Source organism: Anthonomus grandis, chromosome 20 (genome assembly GCF_022605725.1).
Source record: "Anthonomus grandis grandis chromosome 20, icAntGran1.3, whole genome shotgun sequence".
In the NCBI taxonomy this organism is placed as follows: Eukaryota; Metazoa; Arthropoda; class Insecta; order Coleoptera; family Curculionidae; genus Anthonomus; species Anthonomus grandis.
Genome location: NC_065565.1, coordinates 4,226,205 through 4,252,715, shown reverse-complemented (window position 1 = coordinate 4,252,715; position 26,511 = coordinate 4,226,205). Strand labels below are relative to the sequence as shown.

Genomic DNA, 26,511 nt, shown 5'->3' with positions numbered 1-26,511 from the left:
CGTCTTCCCTTACCAAAAACTCATTAATTTACATAAGTAAAAAAATTTACAATCATGTTCCTCTATGTGTTAGACATATATCGGATGTTAAGAAATTTAAAAGAGAATTAAATTCGCTTTTATTGGCTAAGGCATATTATAACCTGGATGACTTTTTTAATGATAGGTTTAGTAGTAATTGATTGTTTTATTTAGTTATCTTTAATTCAAGTATGTTCAAAAAGTTTTGTCTCCTTGTGTTTAATTTTGTTCATTGTTTTGTTAATTTTTGAAATTGTATTTTTGTTTTGTTTTTTTTTAGCTTGTAGGATGCTTGTACACAAGATTATTGTTACGTAATATAGCACATTTTCTTTTTTTCTTTCTTCTTAATATTTTAACTAATATACCTGTTTAAGCAAAAATAAAATTTTCTTATCTTTTATGAGGTTACTGTTTAATGAATATTTGATTCATTTTCTAAGATGACTCTAAACTTTTGTGAAGTACTTATTTTATATTTGCCTGTGGCCTTTTAATATTTTAAATATAAATTTTTTTAGTAATCCTGTTGGTGCATTTTTAGAAATATGTGTTATATTATAAAAATGTTATTGCTTTATCCTGGTAAATTAAACAGTCTTCATTATAATGTCTAGAATACACTAAAATTGGTTATTTTTTAATATTTTGAAAATATATAGGTGGTTTCGCTGAGATATTTTCACTTGAAATTAAATAATTATATAATAATTTAAAATGTATTATTTTTGTTTTTTTTTGAAGAGCTTTTTTACAGATTTTCGTTCTTCCTCAGTGTGCTTTTTTATAATTAAATTTGCCATATTTTATTACATCATTCTTAGATGCAATATTAAGAATTAGAAATCTTATTTGAGAAATTAAAAATAAATTTGTAGGAAAAACGAATAATATAATTACATAAATACATTTATTTACACAGAAAATTGTTGATAGCAATTCCCTTTAACCAAATTTGCAAAGACGTTTTTATGAAGATCATATTATAACGTTTTAATTCTATATTATATTTTAGACCTACTTTCTCTATTTACTGAAAAACTATGCATTTTTTGAAAAAAACACGTAAAACTTTTTAGAGAGAGTTCAAGCCCTATAATTTGATATATATTACAACTAGAAACAAGGCAAATATTATTTTTACGCAAAGGAACTAGGAGTACAGATTGATTCACTTTTCCTCTCTTTACTCAAAAACTATGCATTTTTGGAAAAAAATTCATAACACACATTTTAAATGGAATTTAATTTCCTTTCATTTGATATACAATACAACCCTTAATGCTTTTTTATACTTAAGAAACAAGGCAAATGACGTCTTTGTACAAAAAACTAGGGGTATCTATTGGTTCAACATTGTTGATTCACAATAACACCTACAATTTAACCCATTTTAAAAAATAATTCTACGCTCCTATTATAAATGTATTTTAATTATTACTGAAGAAACCTAGACTTACGGTTCTGAGGATAACTTAATCTATAGTCGAAACGTCGACATTTAAGTAAACAGGTTTTTGTTTTATTTCTGACCCCACCCAACAACAAGCCTCCGCAATATTGAAGATGTTGGGTCACAAACACGAAACTGACAATTTTATCCGATATTTATGACTGAAGATCAACAAAAAAATGCACACCTAGCGTAAACCAAAAATTAACGTTTATATAACCATCGTGTATTGGGAATTAATAAATACTGATACTATTATGAATCGAGTTACAAAAAGACCTCTCAACACATTAAAAAAGTTGAACAAACTTATCTGCAATTATAGTAAAATTTATTGAACATTTCTTTTCCGAAACAAATCCCACGCGTACTAAATGTGCTTATTTAAAAAAAAAAAAATTGAAAAAACTAGAATCAATAGATACCTCTAGTTTTTTGCACAAACGTATCAAATAAAAGGAAATTAAATTCTATTTAAAAAGTGTATTATGAGTTTCTTTCCAAAAATGCATAGTTTTTGAGTAAATTGAGGAAAACTGAACCAATATGCACCCCTAGTTATTTTCCATAAAATAATATTTGCCTTGTTTCTGGTTGTAATAAATATCAAATTACAGGGCCTTGAATGCTCTTTATAAAAGTCTGATAAGTTTTTCTTGAAAAATGCGTAGTTTTTGAGAAAACTAGGAAAAACTAGAAGCATTAGGTACCCCTAGTCTATTTGTGTGAAGATGTCATTTGCCTTGTTTCTTGAGTACAAAAAATCATATAGGATTGTAATACATATCAAACGAAAGGAAATTAAATTCCATTCAAAAAGTGTATTATGAGTTTTTTTCCAAAAATGCATAGTTTTTGAGTAAATAGAGGAAAACTGAACCAATATGCACCCCTAGTTATTTTGCATAAAATAATATTTGCCTTGTTTGTGGTTTTAATAAATATCAAATTACAGGGCCTTGAATTCTCTTTAAAAAATGTCTTATGAGTTTTTCTTGAAAAATGCGTAGTTTTTTAGAAAACTAGGAAAAACTAGAAGCATTAGGTACCCCGAGTCCTTTTGTGTGAAGATGTCATTTGCCTTGTTTCTTGAGTATAAAAAATCATATAGGATTGTAATACATATCAAACAAAAGGAAATTAAATTCCATTCAAAAAGTGTATTATGAGTTTCTTTCCAAAAATGCATAGTTTTTGAGTAAATTGAGGAAAACTGAACCAATATGCACCCCTAGTTATTTTCCATAAAATAATATTTGCCTTGTTTCTGGTTGTAATAAATATCAAATTACAGGGCCTTGAATGCTCTTTATAAAAGTCTGATAAGTTTTTCTTGAAAAATGCGTAGTTTTTGAGAAAACTAGGAAAAACTAGAAGCATTAGGTACCCCTAGTCTATTTGTGTGAAGATGTCATTTGCCTTGTTTCTTGAGTACAAAAAATCATATAGGATTGTAATACATATCAAACGAAAGGAAATTAAATTCCATTCAAAAAGTGTATTATGAGTTTTTTTCCAAAAATGCATAGTTTTTGAGTAAATAGAGGAAAACTGAACCAATATGCACCCCTAGTTATTTTGCATAAAATAATATTTGCCTTGTTTGTGGTTTTAATAAATATCAAATTACAGGGCCTTGAATTCTCTTTAAAAAATGTCTTATGAGTTTTTCTTGAAAAATGCGTAGTTTTTTAGAAAACTAGGAAAAACTAGAAGCATTAGGTACCCCGAGTCCTTTTGTGTGAAGATGTCATTTGCCTTGTTTCTTGAGTATAAAAAATCATATAGGATTGTAATACATATCAAATGAAAGGAAATTAAATTCCATTAAAAAAGTGTATTATGAGTTTTTTTTCCAAAAATGCATAGTTTTTGAGTAAATAGAGGAAAACTGAACCAATATGCACCCCTAGTTATTTTCCATAAAATAATATTTGCCTTGTTTCTGGTTGTAATAAATATCAAATTACAGGGCCTTGAATGCTCTTTATAAAAGTCTGATAAGTTTTTCTTGAAAAATGCGTAGTTTTTGAGAAAACTAGGAAAAACTAGAAGCATTAGGTACCCCTAGTCTATTTGTGTGAAGATGTCATTTGCCTTGTTTCTTGAGTACAAAAAATCATATAGGATTGTAATACATATCAAACGAAAGGAAATTAAATTCCATTCAAAAAGTGTATTATGAGTTTTTTTCCAAAAATGCATAGTTTTTGAGTAAATTGAGGAAAACTGAACCAATATGCACCCCTGGTTATTTTCCATAAAATAATATTTGCCTTGTTTCTGGTTGTAATAAATATCAAATTACAGGGCCTTGAATTCTCTTTAAAAAAGTCTGATAAGTTTTTCTTGAAAAATGCGTAGTTTTTGAGAAAACTGAGAAAAACTAGAAGCATTAGGTACCCCTAGTCCTTTTGTGTGAAGATGTCATTTGCCTTGTTTCTTGAGTATAAAAAATCATATAGGATTGTAATACATATCAAAGGAAAGGAAATTAAATTCCATTAAAAAAGTGTATTATGAGTTTTTTTCCAAAAATGCATAGTTTTTGAGTAAATAGAGGAAAACTGAACCAATATGCACCCCTAGTTATTTTGCATAAAGATGTAATTTGCCTTGTTTCTTGAGAATAAAAAAACATACAGGGTCGTAATGTAAGCCAAATGAAAGGAAATTAAATTCTCTTCAAAAAGTGTGTTATCGTAAACTCGTTTCAGCAGTTATAGTTTATTAATATTCATCCCTAGATGCTACAGGTCTTGTAAAAATGTAAAAATCATCTGCAAATCCTGCTTAATGTTTGCTAGGACCACATTATCATCATTTAGTTGAGTTACCAAAAAGTTACCTCAAGACAAAAAAAACTTATGTGCAGTTATAAAAAAAAATGAACAATTTTTTGTTTCGAAACAAATGCCACGCGTTAAGCTAAACTCATTTTAAAAACCATCAGGATCTCTTGACTAACAAAATAAGGGAAAATGGAAACGAAACGGGACACATAACATGTGCGTATCCAGCTTATATTTATTCACGGGACACCGAAACTCTCTCTCTCTCTCTCAAGGTTTGTCTTGGTTCATACGGGACGAAAAAGGTCGTAAACGGTAAAATTGGAATTCGGTGGAAAACATGAAAAATTCAGGCAATTTCGGTGTATAGTAGCACGCATAAATAGGGTGGCCGTAAAAAAAAGGTACATCAGGATAACCTAGGAGGCGTCGGTTTTAAGCAATTTTTTTTTCGGACCCAAGTATAAAATTGATTTACAGAAATTCGATAGATGGAGCAAATTAAAACAGGGTATTTCAGAATACTGTTGTCACTCTAAGGAGTTATATAGTTGCTTCGATTCAGTTAATAAAATAACTCTTTGGATAATCTCAACCGTAACTGGATGTCCATCAATACTGTTCTCGCAAGTGGAAAGCATATTCTTTCCTTCAAAAAGTGTTTTATGAGTTTTTTGTAAAATGCATAGTTTTTGATGAGTATGGAGAGGAAAACTGAACCAATAGGTACCCCTAGTTCTTTTGCATGAAAATAATATTTGCCTTGTTTCTAGTTGTAACGTATACCAAATAATAGGGCCTTGAATTCTCTTTGAATAAGGTTCATGAGTTTATTTCGAATAATGCATAGTTTTTCAATAAATGAAATATTATTCGCTTTGCTTCTAGTTGCAATTTATGTCAAATGAAAGCAAATTTAATTCCCCTCAAAAAGCGTTTTATGAGTTTTTTTCGAAAAATGCGTTACGTTAATATACAGCTCAGTGTGTGTCTATATTTGACCCAGTCAGACCTTCTTGAGGTCTGATGATGCTCTTAGGAGCGAAACACGTGTCGCCACTCTAACAAATTAAAGAAACTCTTTTGAGACCGAGACTTTGTGTTGTTTTCCTTTGATTTATTTATATCAGGGTCTCTTTGAGAATATGAACGACTTGGGGATGTATCTTAGCATATAGCTTTATAGATCACTGGACATTTTTGCCTATAACTTGGGAACCACTGAGAATATTTTCATGATTTTTTTACAACAATGTAATGGGATTCCTGAGGATAGATTTGAGGGTAAAAACGTCGATCTAGACAAAAAAATTCGAAATCAATGGCACTGTTGGTTGAGGCATGTATTTTTTGTGAATTTCCTTAGTAAATTTTCAATTTTCGTGACAATATTTTAAAAAATAATCGGAACTGAATCAAAAAGGCTTTTCTTTAAGAAAGTTTGTTTATTTTCCAACAATTTCATACCAAAACGGTTTTTGTACCTCAAAAATCCTCTGAGTTAGAGGCAATTTTATCCACCAAGGTCCAAGAGGCGTCAAATTTGAGGTTTCTAAACTCATAGTGCAACACCAACATTTTTATAGATCACTGGACATTTTTGGGTATAACTTGAGAACCACTGAGAATATTTTCATTATCTTTTCAGAATAATGTAATGGTATTCCTGAGAATGGATTTGAGACTAAAAACGTCAGTCTAGATAAAAAATTTCAAATGTAATGGCACTTTTGGTTGAGGCATGTTTTCTTGTGAATTTCCTTAATAAATTCTCAGTTTTTTTGACAATATTTTGAGAAATAATTAGAAGTGGACTAAAAGGGTTTTTGTTTAAGAAAGTGTGTTTCTTTTCCAACAATTCCATACCAAAACGCTTTTTGTACCTTAAAAACTCTGTGAGTTAGAGGCAATTTTGTCCACCAAGGTCCAAGAGCCGTCAATTTTAAGGTTTCTAAACCCATATTGCAACACCAAGATTTTTATACATCACTGGACATTTTTGGGTATAACTTGGGAACCACTGGAAATATTTTTATGATTTTTTCAGAATAATGTAATGGGACGCCTGAGGATGGATTTGAGGGTAAAAACGTCGATCTAGATAAAAAAATTTCAGAAGCAATGGCACCATTGGCTGAGGCATGTTTTTTTATTAATTTTCTAAGCAAATTCTCACTTTCCTTGACAATATTTTATGAAATAATTGGAACCGAATTAAAAAGGGTTTTATTTAAGAAAGTATGTTTCTTTTCTAACAATTCCATACCAAAACGGTTTTTGTACCTCAAAAATTATCTAAGATAGAGGCAATTTTGTCCTTCAAGGTCCAAGAGCCATCAAATTTTAGTTTTTTAAAAAATATTGCAACATCAATATTTTTAGGCATCCCTAAACATTTTTGGGCATAACTTGGGAACCACTGGCAATATTTTCATAATTCTTCCAGAATAATGCAATGAGATTCCTGAGCATGGATTTGAGGGAAAAAACGTCGATCTAGATAAAAAAATTTAAAAGCAATGGCACTATTGGCTGAGGCATGTTTTTTATCAATTTTCTTAATAAATTCTCACTTTCCTTGACAATATTTTTAAAAATAATTGGAACTGGATTAAAAAGGCTTTTGTCTAAGAAAGTGTGTTTCTTTTCTAACAATTCCATATCAAAACGGTTTTTGTATATCAAAAACTCACTAAGTTAGGGGCAATTTTGTCCACCAAGGTCCAAGAGGCGTCAAATTTGAGGTTTCTAAACTCATATTGCAACACCAAGATTTTTATACATCACTGGACATTTTTGGGTATAACTTGGGAACCGCTGAGAATATTTTCATGATTTTTTCAGAATAATGTAACTGGATACCAGAGGAGCCTTGAACACCACATGCACCTGCACCAATGATTTAAAGGGGAAGAATCCAGAGTGTGTACACTTTAATGTATCTTCGTATATTATCTGATTGACGTGTAGTCAATCCATATTTAAGAGTAAGGTTCAGGGTAGTGCGTGGCAAATAGTAGTTTCCCTGTGTCGCTTGTACAATCTCATCATTGCATAGATTTTCTATTTTCCCACGTGGGTTTCTATTGAGAACTTTCTAGAGTCTTGCAAAAAGGGCGTAGCTCTTTATTTCGTTGTAGCATATGCTTCTCTCTGCTGCTGTTTTGCAACATATTGATGCCGCTCTACTCCAAAACATTCCACCAGAGTTCTGGTGTATAAAATGTTATTCCACTGCTCTTTTGTTTTCACTTCTGAGGAACGTTTTGTCTCGCTTATATAAGAATCTTCACACAACAGAGGATGCGATTGTTTGCGTTTAATTGAACTGCAATTTCGTATGAAGAGGCCATTGTTAGATGTAATTACATTCCTCAAAGAAAAGAACAATGGAAAAGCGATCCCGATAAAAATCCCTGGTCAATTATATATAAGTTAGAGAGGAAACTTATTTACACTTTCGAGGGTAACCGGTATATCAAACAAACTAATGGGAAATCGATAAAAATGAAATCTTAAGAAGTTGAACTTTTACAGTAGAATGGCGCGGTCCTGTTTGTTATTTATTTATCATTCTTTGAAACTCTTATTGTTTTATAGATAGTTGGTAAATAGAAAAATGCTGAATATAGTGACATATTTGGAAAAGACTACAATAACTCAATTACTGATTTAAGAGAGCCATCGATAAAGTCTAAATCGCATTTTAATTCTATTCACCCCCAATATCAAAAGAATCACAGTAACATTAACACTAACGTTAGGCCATTTAACTGAAACTTATGCAAAACACAGACCGACAACTTAACGCACTCATCACCATTCAGTGTGAACTCACTAGTTCATAGAGTGATCTGAAATTTCATAAAGAATCCCTTGATTCAGACTCAGAGGGACGTAAAGGCTCTATTGAATAACATAGATTCTCTAAAATCCCAACAATAGCTAAACGAACTAGACGATTTCCTTGCTTTTCTAGCTTACCTAAGAGTAGTCTGAGTGGTCAGAACTGAAGTAAGCATCTGAATAAGGTAATTGCTAAGTTACCCCAAAAACATCGGAGATATATAGAGAAGGGGCGACTGTATCACTGCAAAATAAAAGGGTTCTGCCAAGCTCTTAAACAGTTACTTTGTGAGCAAAGCAACCAGAAATTCTTATTATGCTCTTAAGTTAAAGTATTCCTAAGCAACAGGCGATTGTTAATATAAATAAACAAGGCAAATACTATTTTTATGCAAAAGAACTAGGAGTACGTATTGGGTCAATTTTTCTCTATTTTCTGAAAAACTATGCATTTTTCGAAAAACACGCATAAGACACTTTTTGAAGGGAATTAAATTTGCTTTCATTTGACATAAATTGCAACTAGAAGCAAAGCGAATAATATTTCTATGTAAAAGAACTAGGAGTACGTATTGGTTCAATTTTTCTCCATTTACTGAAAAACTATGCATTTTTCGAAATAAACTAATAACACACTTTTTGAAGGGAATTTAATTTCCTTTCATTTGATATAAATTACACCCGTTAATGTTTTTTTTATACTCAGGAAACGAGGCAAATGACATCTTTATGCAAAAAGACTAGGGGTAGCTATTGGGTCTAGTTTTTTCCAGTTTACTCAAAAACTGTTCAATTTCCAATAAAAATTCATAAGACTTTTTTAAAGAGAATTCAAGGCCCTATAATTTGATATGCATTACAACTAGAAACAAGGCAAATATTATTCATTATTTATAGACATTTTCGCTAACTATTTGCTTACACATTTACCGATTTCATTTTTTTTTGTTACCGTTGAATAGAGAATTTTACGCTGCTTACTATGATGTATGAAAATGTTACGGCAGATGCTTTATCCAGAATTGAACTGACTAAAGACGAGTTAAAGAGTTTGGCTAGTAAAGTAGATGAAACCGTATGTGCAATTACTAGAGCTCAAAAAAATAATCAAAAATATTCAAGGATCAACATCTCATTCATTTCCTAACGAAAGGCTTGATCACCCTGGAGTAATGGAAATAATTAAATGTTCCAACCAATTTTGTGAATTACCGCCAACTTCTCAATCTACTTTTAAAAACTTAACTGATGTAAAAATAAGAAATTCGTTTGGAAAATCACTGTTTTTCGTCCATAATATCCAATCTTAAAGCACTGTTTTTGTATTAAATATTTATTAATATACATGTATATAATTATATCGAATTAAAATAAACAAACTGTGTTATGAGATTGGATATTTACAGCGAAACCAGCTAATATTCATGCGTACTATTTTGGAATACAATGATTTTTGAAAACAATTTCTTACTGGTAAGTTGTGTGGGGTGGGTGGGGGGGTAAGGGTAGGGTTAATGGAAAAAAAAAATTTTTTCAGAAAACCTCAATATCTTAAGAACTCGATTGGTACACCTCATAGATTTGATGAAATTCTTCTGAAAAATTACTGTTTTTCGTCAAATTCATCTAATCTAATGACGCTGTTTTTATACTAAATATTTATATACAAAATTATATCAAATTTAAATAAATAGTGTTATTAAAATAAATATTGCATATATATTTTGTGCAAAAATATTGTTTTCGTTAACACAACTTTTGTCCCCCCACCCACCCCAAACATTTGCCCAGTAAGAAATTCGTTTGAAAAATCACTGTTTTTCGTCCATAATATCTAAACTAATAGCACTGTTCTTGTATTAAATATTTATTAATATACATGTATATAATTATATCAAATTTAAATAAACAAACTGTGTTATGAGATTGGATATTTACAGCGAAACTAGCTATTATTCATGCATACTATTTTGGAAAACAATGATTTTTGAAAACAATTTCTTACTGGTAAGTTGTGTGGGGTGGGTGGGGGGGTAAGGATAGGATTAATGAAAAAAAATTTTTTTTTTAAAAGCTCAATATTGTATAAATATTTTCTGCAAAAAAATTGTTTTTCGTCAACATAGCTTTTGCCCCTCCATCCATCCCAAACATTTGCCCAGTAAGAAATTCGTTTGAAAAATCACTGTTTTTCGTCCATAATAGCTAAACTAATAACGCTGTTTTTGTATTAAATATTTATTGCATTTATTTGTATACAAATATTATTTGCTTTGCTCCTAGTTGTTACGCGTATCAATTTACAGAGCATTAAATTCTGCTTAAAAAAGTCTCATGAGTTTTTGGTGAAAACTAAAATCAATAGATACCCTAGTTTTTTTGCATAAAGATGTCAATCGCCTTGTTTCTTGAGTATAAAAAAGCATAGAGGGTTATAATAGATATCAAATAAAAGGAAATTTAATAACCGTGAAAATGTGTTTTATGAGTTTTTTTCCAGAAACGCTTAGTTTTCGAGTAAATGGAGGAAAACCGAACCAGTATGTACCCCTAGTTTTTTTGCAAAAAAATAATTTTTGCCTTGTTTCTAGTTGTAATGTATTCCAAATAATAGGGCCTTGAATTCTCTTTGAATAAAGTTTATGAGTTTCTTTCGAAAAATGCATAGTTTTTCAGTAAATAGAAAAAATTGAACCAATACGCACTCCTAGTTGTTTCGCATGAAAATTTTATTTGCTTTATTTCTAGTTCTAATGAGTATAAAATTACAGGGCATTGAATTCCCTTTAAAAATGTCTTATGAGTTTTTCTTGGAAAATGCGCAGTTTTCTGAAAAACTTAACGCAGGATTTATATATCTAGTTTTTAAACTCGATTACTACACTTTTAATATTTGATGAAATTCTTCTGAAAAATCACTGTTTTTCGTCCATATTATCCAATCTAATAACGCCGTTTTTATACTAAACATTTATATACAAAATTATATCAAATTTAAGTAAACAGTGTTATTAAAATAAATATTGCATAAAATATATATGCAAAAACCTTATTTTTCATCAACACAACCCTTACCCCCCCACCCACCCCAAAAATTTGCCCAGTAAGAAATTCGTTCGAAAAATCACTGTTTTTCGTCCATAATATCTAAACTAATAGCACTGTTCTTGTATTAAATATCTATTAATATACATGTATATAATTATATCAAATTTAAATAAACAAACTGTGTTATGAGATTGGATATTTACTGCGAAACCAGCTGTTATTCATGCGTACTGTTCTGGAAATCAATGATTTTTGAAAAACACTTTCTTACTGGTAAGTTGTGTAGGGTGGGTGGGGGGGTAAGGGTAGGGTTAATGAAAAAAAATTTTTTTTTCAGAAAACCTCAATATTGCATAAATATTTTTAGCAAAAACTTTGTTTTTCGTCAACACAACCCTTACCCCCCCACCCACCCCAAACATTTGCCCAGTAAGAAATTCGTTTGAAAAATCACAGTTTTTCGTCCATAATATCTAATCTAATAACACTGTTTTTGTATTAAATATTTATTGCATTTATTTGTATACAAATATTATTTGCTTTGCTTCTAGTTGCAATGAGTATTAATTTACAAGGCATTAAATTCTGCTTAAAAAAGTGTCATGTGTTTTTCGTGAAAATTGAATATTTAAAAAAAAAACTAAAAAATAGAAAAATTAGATACCCCTAGTTATTTTGCATAAAAAAAATGTTTGCCTTATTTTTAGTTGTAATATATACCAAATAATAGGGCCTTAAATTCTCTTTAAATAAGGTTCATGAGTTTCTTTCGAAAAATGCATAGTTTTTTAATAAATAGAGAAAAATTCAACCAATACGTACTCCTAGCGTATTATATAAAACTGCGTATTATTAATATGTTATATATATAATTATGAACCATATAATTATGGTCAAGGTATATTTATTAACCTCTTCAGACCTGACTTTTTTTTAATGGCAATAAAATATTTTTTTCGAAGATTTAGCTAATATGACACTATTTGAATTTATTTATATAATTTTTTTGATTTTTTTTAAAATTTTTTTGTATATTTGTTTGATTGTACATACCCATGTACATAAGGTATGGAATTAAAAAAAAAGTTAAATAAATACATATTTTTTATTTAGGCATAAAAGAAAGAAAATAATATAATCCTATTTGGAAGAACGGTGGAAAGTTAAAAAGCAGTTTCGATTTTTAATAGGACACAAATGCACACGACACTTGTCACAAAATACATGTGACCTTCCTTTACATCCAGCCACCTTGCATCTAGTAGCTTTTTTTTATCATCAAATTGGGGCATATGATCTACCCTATCCAACTGAACTTCAACGAGTGGGCGAGTTTCCACTTTTCTTCTTACTGGATGAGGAGACGCGGGTGGGGTAGCACTAAAGGATGATGATGATCGACTCCATTTATTTGAGGAAACCTTCTGACCCATTTTTATTAGACTTTCAGCAATCGAAATCCTGAAATCGAGTAAGTCCATTTTTTTTTTGGAACATTACAAGGTTGGCAGTCTTTTTTATATTCCAGCCAGCTGTTAACCAAAGCAAAGTCAATCATATGCATCGTAACTCGCAGTGTCCACTTTTTTGATCTGATGAATATTCTGTATAAACTTATTGGTTGATCTAAAAGATCCACTCCTCCCATGCTGTGATTATATTTTTTTACCACTTCTGGCCTGCTAATTTGTACATATTGTGACTTTGTTTTATCCCACCGCTTTGCTTGATCTTCTAAACCTTTACCTACGCAATTCGATGCCAGACAAACAGTTCTATTATCTAAGCATTTTACGACAACTACGCTAACAACTTCTTCGGAAAATCCTGTTGCTTCTTTTTTCATATCTCCATCGCTCATAACGGGAGGCTGAAAAAATCTATTTATTCTTATAGTCCCAGCAGCAAGTATCTCTTTCTTTTTTAACTCAACAAGAAGCAAATAGGAATTGAAGAAGTTATCAAAAAACAATTGATGGCCTGGTTAAGAAATCCTGTTTGCAAAGTGAAGAATTACACTAGCTCCCTGTCCAAATTTTTGAAGATTGTCTTTATTTAAACCAGTTGTCTTTCCTTGATAAAACACAAAGTCATAAGCTTGACCACTTTTTCCACATAACACGAAGACCTTTATTCCCCATGGACATGGTTTGCCTTTTATATACTGTTTTATGTCTATAGATCCAGTGAAAGGAATCATTTGCTCATCAACACAAAGTTAACGTTCGAGGTTTAATTGCAAACATCTTTTTCTGACAGATTCTATAATTCGCCTAACTTTAAAGAGTCTATCGTTTGATTCAGTCGGCTTTTCCAAATTATTTACGAAATGAAGACAGCTGCGTAACTGAAAAAACCTATCCCTTGACATGTTTTCCAAAAAAGCATAAATTCTTAGGGTACGATCCCAATACATTCTAATTCGAGGAAATTTATTCAGGCATCCAATCATGATATGAAGAGCTATTAAAACTTTTATTTCAGATTCGGTTGTTGGTCTAAAGTTTTTGACGTTTTTTGAAGTTTTTGACATAAATATTTGTATACATTGACATTTCCTCAAATAGTTTTTCCGGAATATACCTCAAGAAATATTCAATAGGGTATGCAGGCTCAATTGGGTATATATTACTAATGTCTTGGTCTTGATTCTATTTTTGTCTTATTGTTTCAAATTTAATTTTTTTCCAAGTAACCCCACTGTTCTTTTTCTTTATCTTAGCTGCTACTACTGATAAAGATTCGTCATCACTGCTGGAGTCATCGGCACCGTGTTGGTTTTCGTTTCTTTTCTGAAGTTGCTCATCCATCTTTGTCAGAGTGTCAGGTCCTACTCTTGGTTCACCGGGGACGGTCACGCTTTCTAAAATATCGTCTTCGTCTTCATTTTCTTCAATTTCATCAATGTCTGACAAATCGCCATTTTCAACTAAGTCGATAAGTTCTTGTATATCTTCTAGGTTTTCAAGACTATACTTCTTTTTATATGCACTCATTTTTAAAATCAGCTTACTAATATCTAAAAGAAAATACAATTTACAACTAACAACACTTCATACCATGTGTACATCTACATGGACAAGTCTTTATACTAATAAAGACCGTTTGTACATACAGGTGTACATGAACTTTTAGACAATAATAATCATAGAAAAATAGTCAAGTATTTTATATAAAATAGTAATATGAACTTTATAAACCTCTACAAACTTTTCACACTCATTAAAAAAAAAATACAAAATCCATACAAAAATCAATATAAACCACAGAACTAATCTTGAATCGATAATACGCAATAAAACTAGGTCATGTTTTTGTTTACTATTTCACATTTTGTCTCATAGATGGCACTAGAAAATGGTTTTTGCGTGGTAAATATGTACATAAAGAAGTACCATTGGTATAAACTATGAATGCTTGCGGGTTGATTAAAAAAATAATCAATAAAGTCAGTGTACATCCCCATGTACACCGGGTCTGAAGGGGTTTTAAACAAGAAACATAGGTATATACTGCTCTTTTTACAAAAGAAAGAAAAATTTGGCTTCTAAAAAATTAACGCAGGATTTACATATTTAGTTTTTAAACTCGATTACTACACTTTTAATATTTGATGAAATTCTTCTGAAAAATCACTGTTTTTCGTCCATATTATCCAGTCTAATAACGCCGTTTTTATACTAAACATTTATATATAAAATTATATCAAATTTAAGTAAACAGTGTTATTAAAATAAATATTGCATAAAATATATATGCAAAAACCTTATTTTTCATCAACACAACCCTTACCCCCCCACCCACCCCAAAAATTTGCCCAGTAAAAAATTCGTTTGAAAAATCACTGTTTTTCGTCCATAATATTCAATCTTAAAGCACTGTTTTTGTATTAAATATTTATTAATATACATGTATATAATTATATCAAATTTAAATAAACAAACTGTGTTATGAGATTGGATATTTACAGCGAAACCAGCTATTATTTATGCGTACTATTTTGGAAAACAATGATTTTTGAAAACAATTTCTTACTGGTAAGTTGTGTGGGGTGGGTGGGGGGGTAAGGATAGGGTTAATGAAAATTTTTTTTTTTTCAGAAAACCTCAATATTGCATAAATATTTTTAGCAAAAACTTTGTTTTTCGTCAACACAACCCTTACCCCCCCACCCACTCCAAACATTTGCCCAGTAAGAAATTCGTTTGAAAAATCACAGTTTTTCGTCCATAATATCTAATCTAATAACACTGTTTTTGTATTAAATATTTATTGCATTTATTTGTATACAAATATTATTTGCTTTGCTCCTAGTTGTTACGAGTATCAATTTACAGGGCATTAAATTCTGCTTAAAAAAGTCTCATGAGTTTTTGGTGAAAAATGCATATTTAAAAAAAAGTAGAAAAAACTAGAACCAATAGATACCTCTAGTTTTTTTGCATAATGATGTCAATTGCCTTGTTTCTTAAGTATAAAATGACATAGAGGGTTATAATATATATCAAATAAAAGAAAATTAAATAACCTTCAAAAAGTGTTTTATGAGTTTTTTTGTAAAATGCTTAGTTTTCGAGTAAATGAAGGAAAACCGAACCAGTATGTACCCCTAGTTTTTTTGCATAAAAATAATTTTTGCCTTGTTTCTAGTTGTAATGTATTCCAAATAATAGGTCCTTGAATTCTCTTTGAATAAAGTTTATAAGTTTCTTTCGAAAAATGCATAGTTTTTCAGTAAATAGAAAAAATTGAACCAATACGTACTCCTAGTTGTTTTGCATGAAAACTTTATTTGCTTTATGTCTAGTTCTAATGAGTATAAAATTACAGGGCATTGAATTCCCTTTAAAAAAGTCTTATGAGTTTTTTTTGGAAAATGCGCAGTTTTCTGAAAAACTTAACGCAGGATTTATATATCTAGTTTTTAAACTCGATTACTACACTTTTAATATTTGATGAAATTCTTCTGAAAAATCACTGTTTTTCGTCCATATTATCCAATCTTATATCGCCGTTTTTATACTAAACATTTATATATAAAATTATATCAAATTTAAGTAAACAGTGTTATTAAAATAAATATTGCATATATATTTTATGCAAAAACCTTATTTTTCATCAACACAACCCTTACCCCCCCACCCACCCCAAAAATTTGCCCAGTAAGAAATTCGTTTGAAAAATCACTGTTTTTCGTCCATAATATCTAAACTAATAGCACTGTTTTTGTATTAAATATTTATTAATATACATGTATATAATTATTTCAAATTTAAATAAACAAACTGTGTTATGAGATTGGATATTTACAGCGAAACCAGCTGTTATTCATGCGTACTATTCTGGAAAACAATGATTTTTGAAAACAATTTCTTACTGGTAAGTTGTGTGGGGTGGGTGGGGGGTAAGGGTAGGGTTAATGGAAAAAAAAATTTTTTTCAGAAAACCTCAATATCTTAAGAACTCGATTGGTACACCTCATAGATTTGATGAAATTCTTCTGAAAAATTACTGTTTTTCGCCAAATTCATCTAATCTAATGACGCTGTTTTTATACTAAATATTTATATACAAAATTATATCAAATTTAAATAAATAGTGTTATTAAAATAAATATTGCATATATATTTTATGCAAAAACCTTATTTTTCATCAACAAAATCTTTACCCCCCCCACCCACCCCAAACATTTGCCCAGTAAGAAATTCGTTTGAAAAATCACAGTTTTTCGTCCATAATATCTAATCTAATAACACTGTTTTTGTATTAAATATTTATTGCATTTATTTGTATACAAATATTATTTGCTTTGCTTTTAGTTGCAATGAGTATTAATTTACAAGGCATTAAATTCTGCTTAAAAAAGTCTCATGAGTTTTTGGTGAAAAATGCATATTTAAAAAAAAAGTAGAAAAAAATAGAAACAATAGATACCCTAGTTTTTTTGCATAAAGATGTCAATTGCCTTGTTTCTTGAGTATAAAAAAGCATAGAGGGTTATAATAGATATCAAATAAAAGGAAATTTAATAACCGTGAAAATGTGTTTTATGAGTTTTTTTCCAGAAATGCTTAGTTTTCGAGTAAATGGAGGAAAACCGAACCAGTATGTACCCCTAGTTTTTTTGCATAAAAATAATTTTTGCTTTGTTTCTAGTTGTAATGTATTCCAAATAATAGGGCCTTAAATTCTCTTTAAAATAGTTTTATGAGTTTTTTTTAGAAAATGCATAGTTTTTTAGTAAATAGAGAAACATTGAACCCATACCAATAATAATTAAAAATTGAAAAAAATGCAAGTAAATTGAAAAAGGTGTGTGCTTGTAGGTGCTCATGCAAAATGTAATAAACAAGGAAATGAAACAACGACTATGGCATACATATACAAAAAAAAAAAAAATATGCGTACGGAAAAATTATTTAAAAAATTAACCTCTAAATAAAATAGCGAAAATAAAACAAAATACGAATTAAAATTGTAAAACAAAAATTAAATAGGTACACATCCAAACTATAACGCATATCAAATAAAAATAAATTAAATACCCTTCAAAAAGTATTTTATGAGTTTTTTAAAAAAATTCATATTTTTTTAGTAAATAGAGAAAAATTGAACCAATACATACTCCTAGTTCTTTCGCATAAAAATAGTATTTCCTTTGCATCTAGTTGTAATGCATATTAAATTACAGGGCATTGAATTCTCTTTAAAAAAGTCTCATGAGTTTTTCTTGGGAAATGCGTAGTTTCTTAGAAAACTGGGAAAAACTAAAAGCATTAGGTACCCCTAGTCTTTTTGCATGAGGATGTCATTTGCCTTGTCTCTTGAGTATAAAAAATCATATAGGACTATAATACATATCAAATGAAAGGAAATTAAATTCCATTCAAAAAGTGTATTATGAGTTTTTTCTAAAAATTCATAGTTTTTGAGTAAATGGGGAAAAATTGAACGTATACGTTCTTCTAGTTCTTTTACATAAAAATATTATTTGCCTTGTTTCTAGTTGTAATGCATATCAAATTACTGGGCATTAAATTCTCTTTAAAAAAGTATTATGACTTTTTCTTGGAAAATGCATAGTTTTTGAGAAAACTCGGAAAAACTAGAACCAGTAGATACCCCTAGTTTTTTAACACAAAAATGTCGTTTACCTTGTTCCTTGAGTATAAAAAAGCATTGAGGTTTGCAATATATTTCAAATAAAAGAAAATTTAATTCTCTTTAAAAAGTGTCTAATGATTTTTTCCAAAAAATGCATAATTTTTTTAGTAAATTGAGAAAAATTGAACCAATTGTACGATGTTCATCGCAAGTAATGGTGTGTGGACAAAACATACAGCCAGTGAAGCTCGCTCAAATGCTTTTGCTGCTGTAGATATAATAATAATAATGGAAAATGGGTACACACAGATACAGCTAGTGAAGCACGATCAAATGCGTCAGTAGCTATAGTTAATACGAAAGTTATTTTCTTGGGTGGCAGTAAAGGGTGATAACCAGTATTCTTCAAAGGTTAATATCTATGATAGTGACACTGAAAAATGGACAATGCATACTGCACATCCTAGTTCTTTTGCATCAAAATATTAATGTACGAGTTTCTTCTGTTTGCCTGATTCAATTAAATTGCCACAACGAATATGAATAACAACACAAAACAATATGTCTTATGCATAAAAATATATGTCGCAAACTTTTTCCTCCCACTGAAGTATAGGGCAAAGAAAAATGTAGGCGTGGAAGCAACATACATAATACCCTGACGGAACTCGTAAATCTAAAGCCGTAAGTGCAACATAACTTTTCATTTATATACGGCATATTACATAAGACTTTTTTCTTTCTTCGGAATTTATTTTATGGTATATGTAAATTCGTCTTGTTCGTAAGTCGATTCACGTAATGGCGTGTTTATGGAGCCGAGTGGTCATCTGGTGATGGACGTTAAATTTAGTTCGTAAAGGCACTTTGAGCATAGATACATTGTACATTTTAATTAGTTTCACTTTGAGTAAGGCTGATTGCCTCCAAGGGGAATCCTAAGGAAGTTAACATGTAGCCAGCTGCTGCTAACTAGAACTAAATAAGTGTTTTATGTTGGTTTAATTAAGTTTGATGTTATACCTAAAATAATAATTAAGAATCATGTTTAGTTCCTCATGAATTTTGGCGCTTAAGATTAAAAATTAAATGTCTTAAAATATTTATTTTCTTCTAATATTTATGACCGATTTAAATCTCGCGCCACTATTCCTAACTGCACTGCACTGAACTGACAGCGGCTCCTTATATACTCGGCTGACCATAATTCCAGAAGATTCGCTGGCCTTCGAGACGTCGTGCGGTGCGCCACCTGTGTGACTCAACGTAAATAACGGAAAATCAGCTGGTTTCTTCACGTTTACATTATTTATAATACAGGATATGTAATAGTTGATCAATGGAGCGACATTCCATTGCTGTTTGTGAGTGTAACTTGTTGATTATTATATTGACTGTATGCTTGTATAAAAACAAATAACGTTATTAATTAAATTTGACAAATTAAAAGAAATTATAGTTTAGAAGCATCTAATACATTTTTTACGGTACTACGCTACTCTAAATTATTCATTCAAATTCGTTTATTATTGAGGACAATGAAGCTTGAGGTCCAACGTGCACTTAATCCAATATGTATAAATAAATAAAGCGTAATTTAGTAAACTGATGGTTTAAATTTAAAGGTGTTGAATGTTTTTTGCCTGGTTTAAAATCAGAAAGATCTAATCTGTCTCTAACACGAATAAGTTTATTTGAATCTAGGAATGGAGTGCAACACCAAGAGTCTTAGGTATCACTGGACATTTTTGGGTATAACTTGGGAACCACTGGGGATATTTTCATGATTTTTTCATGGTAATGTAGTGGGATTCCTGAGGATGGATTCGAGGGTAAAAACGTAATTCTACACAAAGAATTTTAAAAGTAATGGCACATTTGGCTGAGGCATGTTTTTTTATTAATTTTCTAAGCAAATTCTCAATTTTCATGACAATATTTTCAAAAATAATCGGAACTGAATTAAAATGGCTCTTTTTTCAAAAAGTGTGTTTTTTTTCGAACAGTTCCATATCAAAACGTTTTTTGTACCTCAAAAACTCTCTGAGTTAGAGGCAATTTTGTCTACCAAGGTCCAAGAGGCGTCAAATTTGAGGTTTCTAAACTCATATTGCAACACCAAGTTTTTTTATAGATCACTGGACATTTTTGCCTATAACTTGGGAACCACTGAGAATATTTTCATGATTTTTTTACAACAATGTAATGGGATTCCTGAGGATGGATTTGAGGGTAAAAACGTCGATCTAAATAAAAAAATTTCAGAAGCAATGGCACCATTGGCTGAGGCATGTTTTTTTATCAATTTTCTAAGCAAATTCTCACTTTCCTTGACAATATTTTAAGAAATAATTGGAACCGAATTAAAAAGGGTTTTATTTAAGAAAGTTTCTTTTCTAACAATTCCATACCAAAACGGTTTTTGTACCTCAAAAAATCTCTAAGATAGAGGCAATTTTGTCCTTCAAGGTCCAAGAGCCATCAAATTTTAGTTTTTTAAAAAATATTGCAACATCAATATTTTTAGGCATCCCTAAACATTTTTGGGCATAACTTGGGAACCACTGGCAATATTTTCATAATTCTTCCAGAATATTGCAATGGGATTCCTGAGGATGGATTTGAGGGAAAAAACGTCGATCTAGATAAAAAAATTTAAAAGCAATGGCACTATTGGCTGAGGCATGTTTTTTATCAATTTTCTTAGTAAATTCTCACTTTCCTTGACAATATTTTTAAAAATAATTGGAACTGGATTAAAAAGGGTTTTGTTTAAGAAAGTGTGTTTCTTTTCTGACAATTCCATATCAAAACGGTTTTTGTACATCAAAAACTCACTAAGTTAGGGGCAATTTTGTCCACCAAGGTCCAAGAGGCGTCAAATTTGAGGTTTCTAAACTCATATTGCAACACCAAGATTTTTATACATCACTGGACATTTTTGGGTATAACTTGGGAACCGCTGAGAATATTTTCATGATTTTTTCAGAATAATGTAACTGGATACCTGAGGAGGGATTCGAGCGTAAAAACGTCGACCTAGACAAAAAATTTCAAAAGCAATGGCACTTTTGGCTGAGGCATGTTTTTTTATCAATTTTCTAAGCAAATTCTCACTTTCCTTGACAATATTTTGAGAAATAATTGGAACTGGATTAAAAGGGCTTTTGTTTAAAAAAGTGTGTTTCTTTTCCAACAATTTCATACCAAAACGGTTTTTGTACCTCAAAAATCCTCTGAGTTAGAGGCAATTTTTTCCACCAAGGTCCAAGAGGCGTCAAATTTGAGGTTTCCAAACTCATATGCAACACCAAGATTTTTAGGCATCACTGGACATTTTTGGGCATAACTTGGGAACCACTGGAAATATTTTCATGAATTTTTCAAAATAATTTAATGGGATTCCTGAGGATGGACTTGAGGGTAAAAACGTCGATCTAGATAAAAAATTTCAAAATTAATGGCACATTTGGTTGAGGTATGTTTTTTTGTAAATTTCCTTAGCAAATTCTCAATTTTCTTGACAATATTTTGAGAAATAATTGAAAGTGGATTAAAGGGGTTTTTGCTTTAGAATGTGTGTTTTTTTCCAACAATTCCATATAAAAATATTTTTTGTATCTCAAAAATCCTCTGAGTTAGAGGCAATTTTGTCCACCAAGGTCTAAGAGGCGTCAAATTTCAGTTTTTTAAACTCATATTGCAACATCAAGATTTTCAGACATCCCTGGACATTTTTGGGCATAACTTGGGAACCACTAGGAATATTTTCATGATTCTTTCAGAATAATGCAATGGGATTCCTGAGGATGGATTTGAGGGTAAAAACGTCGATCTAGATAACAAATTTCAGAAGCAATGGCACTATTGGCTGAGGCACGTTTTTTTATCAATTTTCTAAGCAAATTCTCACTTTCCTTGACAATATTTTGAGAAATAATTGGAACTGGATTAAAAAGGGTTTTGTTTAAGAAAGTGTGTTTCTTTTCTAACAGTTCCATTCCAAAACGGTTTTTGTACTTTAAAGACTCTCTGAGTTAGAGCCAATTTTGTTCATCAAGGTCCAGGAGCCATGAAATTTGAGGTTTCTAAGAGGAGTTTCATACATCACTGGACATTTTTGGCTATAACTTGGGAACCACTGGGAATATCTTCATAATTTTTTCACACAAATATTAAGAAATACCTGAGGATCATTTAAGAATCAAAAACATCGTTTTAGATAAAAAAAATCAGAAGTTATGGCACGTTCAGCGTGTAACAGTCTTAATATTTCATACCTCGTAATTCTAATTTATCTTAGAATGCTCTTGCTTACCCTTATTCAGGCAATAGTGGATATCAGTGTCTATAAAATTAAGTTCTTTTTCAGAATAACGGAAGATTTCAAATTGGACTTTCACTAATATTTTAGGAAATTGGATTAACTCAATTGTGTTTAATATTTAAAGTATTTGAATAATTTATAACGGAGTTCTCAAATAACCAATTAAATAACGTACCAGTTTTCAATTTGCCATCTTTGCAACTCGCCCTTCGCTCGAACGTTCGATGCGATTCGCGAATGCTAGTAAACACTTGGTATATTCGTGACTATTATTATATTATATGACTTAAAATATATGATTTAAAATAGTGACTTATAAATGTTTTTGTTTCAGGTATGTAATGTGATGTCATCAGTGATCTAGATACTAGAGTCAATTAGTGCTTGTTTGCCTTATAGGACTATTTACGTAAGTATTTTACCTGAATAAGTTGCTTGAAGAGTTTGCTTAATTATTTGTATATTTTTCGCCTTAAGATGCAGCGAGTGGTAGAAATATTTAGTGCAAAAATGGTATTATTAGATTGGATATTATGAATGAAAAACGGTGATTTTGCACGAGAAGTTCTTACTGGGAAAATATGTGGGGTGGGCGGGGGGTGTAAGGGTGGTGTTTTTGAAAAACGATTTTTTTTTTGTGGAAAAGAATACCCGTTTTTTAACAACACTACCTTAACCTCTCACCCACCCCTTGCAGTTTACTAGTAAGATATTTTTCTGCAAAATCACAATTTTTTTAGTACGTATGAACAATAGATGATTTCGCTTTTATTCCCATAGAAATGTGGTGACCGGATTCGTTGTCCACTATTTCGGCTGCTTGTTCCAGTGTGTACCAGTGGATCCATGTTTTAACGGAACAAGCATTTATTACGTAATCAGAACACTTTTATTACGAATTGAATAAGACCATCCGAGAACTAGGCCATTAAGTGAAAACTGTGAAAGTGCTTTAGAGGGACTGACTACATTGTTTTAATTCCTTATGTTCCCGTTTTTATTTTAATTAGCGCTCTACTCATTTGCTTTTATGTTACTGGATAACTTTCTGAGATTTTTTCTGGACAGCAATAACAAAAGTCCAATGGTATTTAGTGTACAAGTACGCTATATGGATGACGCTATGAATTCAATTAAACACAACATGGACAACGCATGCTCCGCATGAATATTCAGCATAAAAAATGAGAAAAAATACATCCATTAAGTCTGGTTCAAGAAAAAACGTCACTGCCAGCACGTGCATTTACTTCTGCCATTGACAGACGTATCCTGTGTCTCCGGGTGTTTACAAGGGTTAAATAAACAGCACGAGCTTTCCTGATGGATGTCTTGTTTGTCTATTACAGAAGTTCATGTCCCGTGGGAAAGTGTATATCCTGAAATTGATGTAATTGCTTGTACTTACGTAAGCAAGCAGGACGGTTATGGCTGAGTTTTTCTTTTTTGGTTGTTATGACGTAGGAACGAAGACAGCGGGTCACAGTGAACTTCATATATATCGTTGACGACTCATATCTGAGTGAGACCACTGATAAACAAGATTCATTTAAACAGACGTTCCTTTTCTATTCTGTTTCAGTTTATCGAAGTGTTTTTTTGGAATTTATTGTTAAATCTTATGAGGAGAGTCATGGTGTGATCTGAAATCAGTATAGATAAGTGAACTCTTTTAATGATTCTCTAGAACTTATTAAATATTCAAAAAAAAAACGTTAATAAGGTTATCTGTAATGTACATTCAAGAAATTGGGTAAAAGAGAGTGGGATTGTTCTGCAAAATCACTGTTTTTTCAAAATAATACGCATGAACAAAAGATGATGTCGTTGATAATATCCAATCTAATAACACTGTATTTGTCTTTAATATTTATATATCAAATTTAAATAATATATATTGAGTCATAGTCTTTGTTTTTCTGGGTTATTTAGTTTATTTAAATTTTATATATTATAAATATTTCGTACAAAAACAGTGTTAATAAATTAAGGATTATGGACGAAAACCAGTGAGTTTTCAGAAGAATTTCTTACTGGTAAACTGTGTGGGGCGGGTGGGGGGCTAAGGGTAGTATTGTTAAAAAACGGTTTTTATTTTCTACAAAAAAAAATCATTTCCAAAAACACTACCCTTACAGCCCCCACCCATCCTGTATATGTAACCAGTAAGAAATTGTTCTGCATAATCCCTGTTTTTCGTATAAATTATTTGAATTTGATACAATTTGATATATAAATTTTTAAAACAAAAACAGCGTTATTATACTGGATGTTATGAGCATAATAGGTACGTATTATTTTGGAAAAAAAAATGTTTTTTTGCTTGATTAAGATGCGACTGAGAACCATTCTTTACGACCCCCCTAGCGTTTTAATAAAACCAAATATACTAAATTATATGACACATATACGACATTTTACGAAACACTATTAAACCAAGAATAAGATTGTTTAATCCTAAACAATTTAGGCCTCAAAGTAACTTAAACAAAAGGCAGCTGGCCAGCTGACACTTGCCCTAAATAATGGTAGGCGACAACACGTCCTCGTACGGTTAAAGGGAGGATGATTAATGAATAGTGTGTTTAGCGATATGGCGGACGGGTCAACTCGTAATATGCATATTAGATTACACGTGAGGGATGTCGTCCGTTATTCCAGATCTAAATGTTAGACCTCTCGAACCCTCGACGTGTCTCGCTGCTGTTTGCTATTTAATGGGTGATTAACCATAGTAGATTTTCTTTCATTTTGTCTTTTTCAAGTAATATGAATATTACCATCCCTTCTTCATTTATAATCAATACTATCAATCGATGACTCGTTTTATTGCTACTCAGACTAATGGAAACCCCATTTTTCTTGCTCTCTTCGATGTCCTGCTAGAGCTGATTCTTTGCTAAAATCGTCGAGATTTTCAGGAAAACTGACCGTGCAAATAATGTTACAACCAACTTACTTGATGATGTTCTTCTAAATTTGCGATTAAAGGACGTTCAACTATCCAACTGTCTGAACGAATGAAATAATTGTTTCCCTTATTTTCTTGCATGCTTGACAAAACGTAATTGACCATAGCACCGGGTCTTCATACAAAAAACAAACCTCCATTTTGAGTGGTAAATTGGTGACACCCTAATAATAAGAGGCCTCTTAGGAAATAGTGCTTCAACTGCCTGGACGAATTCAATTATTCTTCCTCTTCTCTTTTCCTTATTTTCTTCCAGGTTGTAAGTGCCTGTGTGTGGTGGGTGGGGGGCTAAGGGTAGTGTTATTAAAAAACGAGTTTTCTTTTCTACAAAAAAAACCATTTCCAAAAACACTACCCTTACACCCCCCACCCACCCTACATACTTAACCAGTAAGAAATTGTTCCGCAAAATCCCTGTTTTTCGTACATAATCCTTCATTTATTAATACCTCTAATTTATTATACTAAAATGGAAATCCCATTTTTCCTAATTTTTTTCGATGATCTCCTGGAACTGACTCTTCGCCAAAAATTGTCAAGATTTTCAGGAAATAATGACACACATGTTACAACCAAATTACTTGCTAATAAAGTGCGTCCAACTGTATGAACGAGTGAAATAATTCATATCCCTCTTCTCTTTTACCATGTTTGACAAAACGTAATTGACCACGGCACCGCGTATTCATACAAAAGAAGTTGCGCCATTTTGAGTGATAAATATGTGACGCCCTAATATTAAGAGACCCCTCAGAAAATTGTGCTTCAACTGCTTGGATGAATTAAATCATTCTTCCTTCTTTTGCTTTCGGTTTTGGACCTTCGAGTCGGTCTATGGACTGGAAGAAAAAAGAAAAAAGGTTTGTTGTTTACTGTCTCGACGGCTTTACTCATCCCTAACAGTTTAGCAGTCAAGTTGTGCAAAATAGTGCGCGTGAACAATAGATAA

The 26,511-nt window shown here is 31.1% G+C and overlaps 1 protein-coding gene across 23 annotated transcripts in view; it reads left to right on the top strand.

Annotated features, from left to right (window-relative positions):
- LOC126747927 (liprin-alpha-1) overlaps positions 1-26,511 on the top strand; it is a 455,345-nt gene that overhangs the window by 149,338 nt on the left and 279,496 nt on the right. The gene's annotated exons all lie outside the window — the stretch shown is intronic.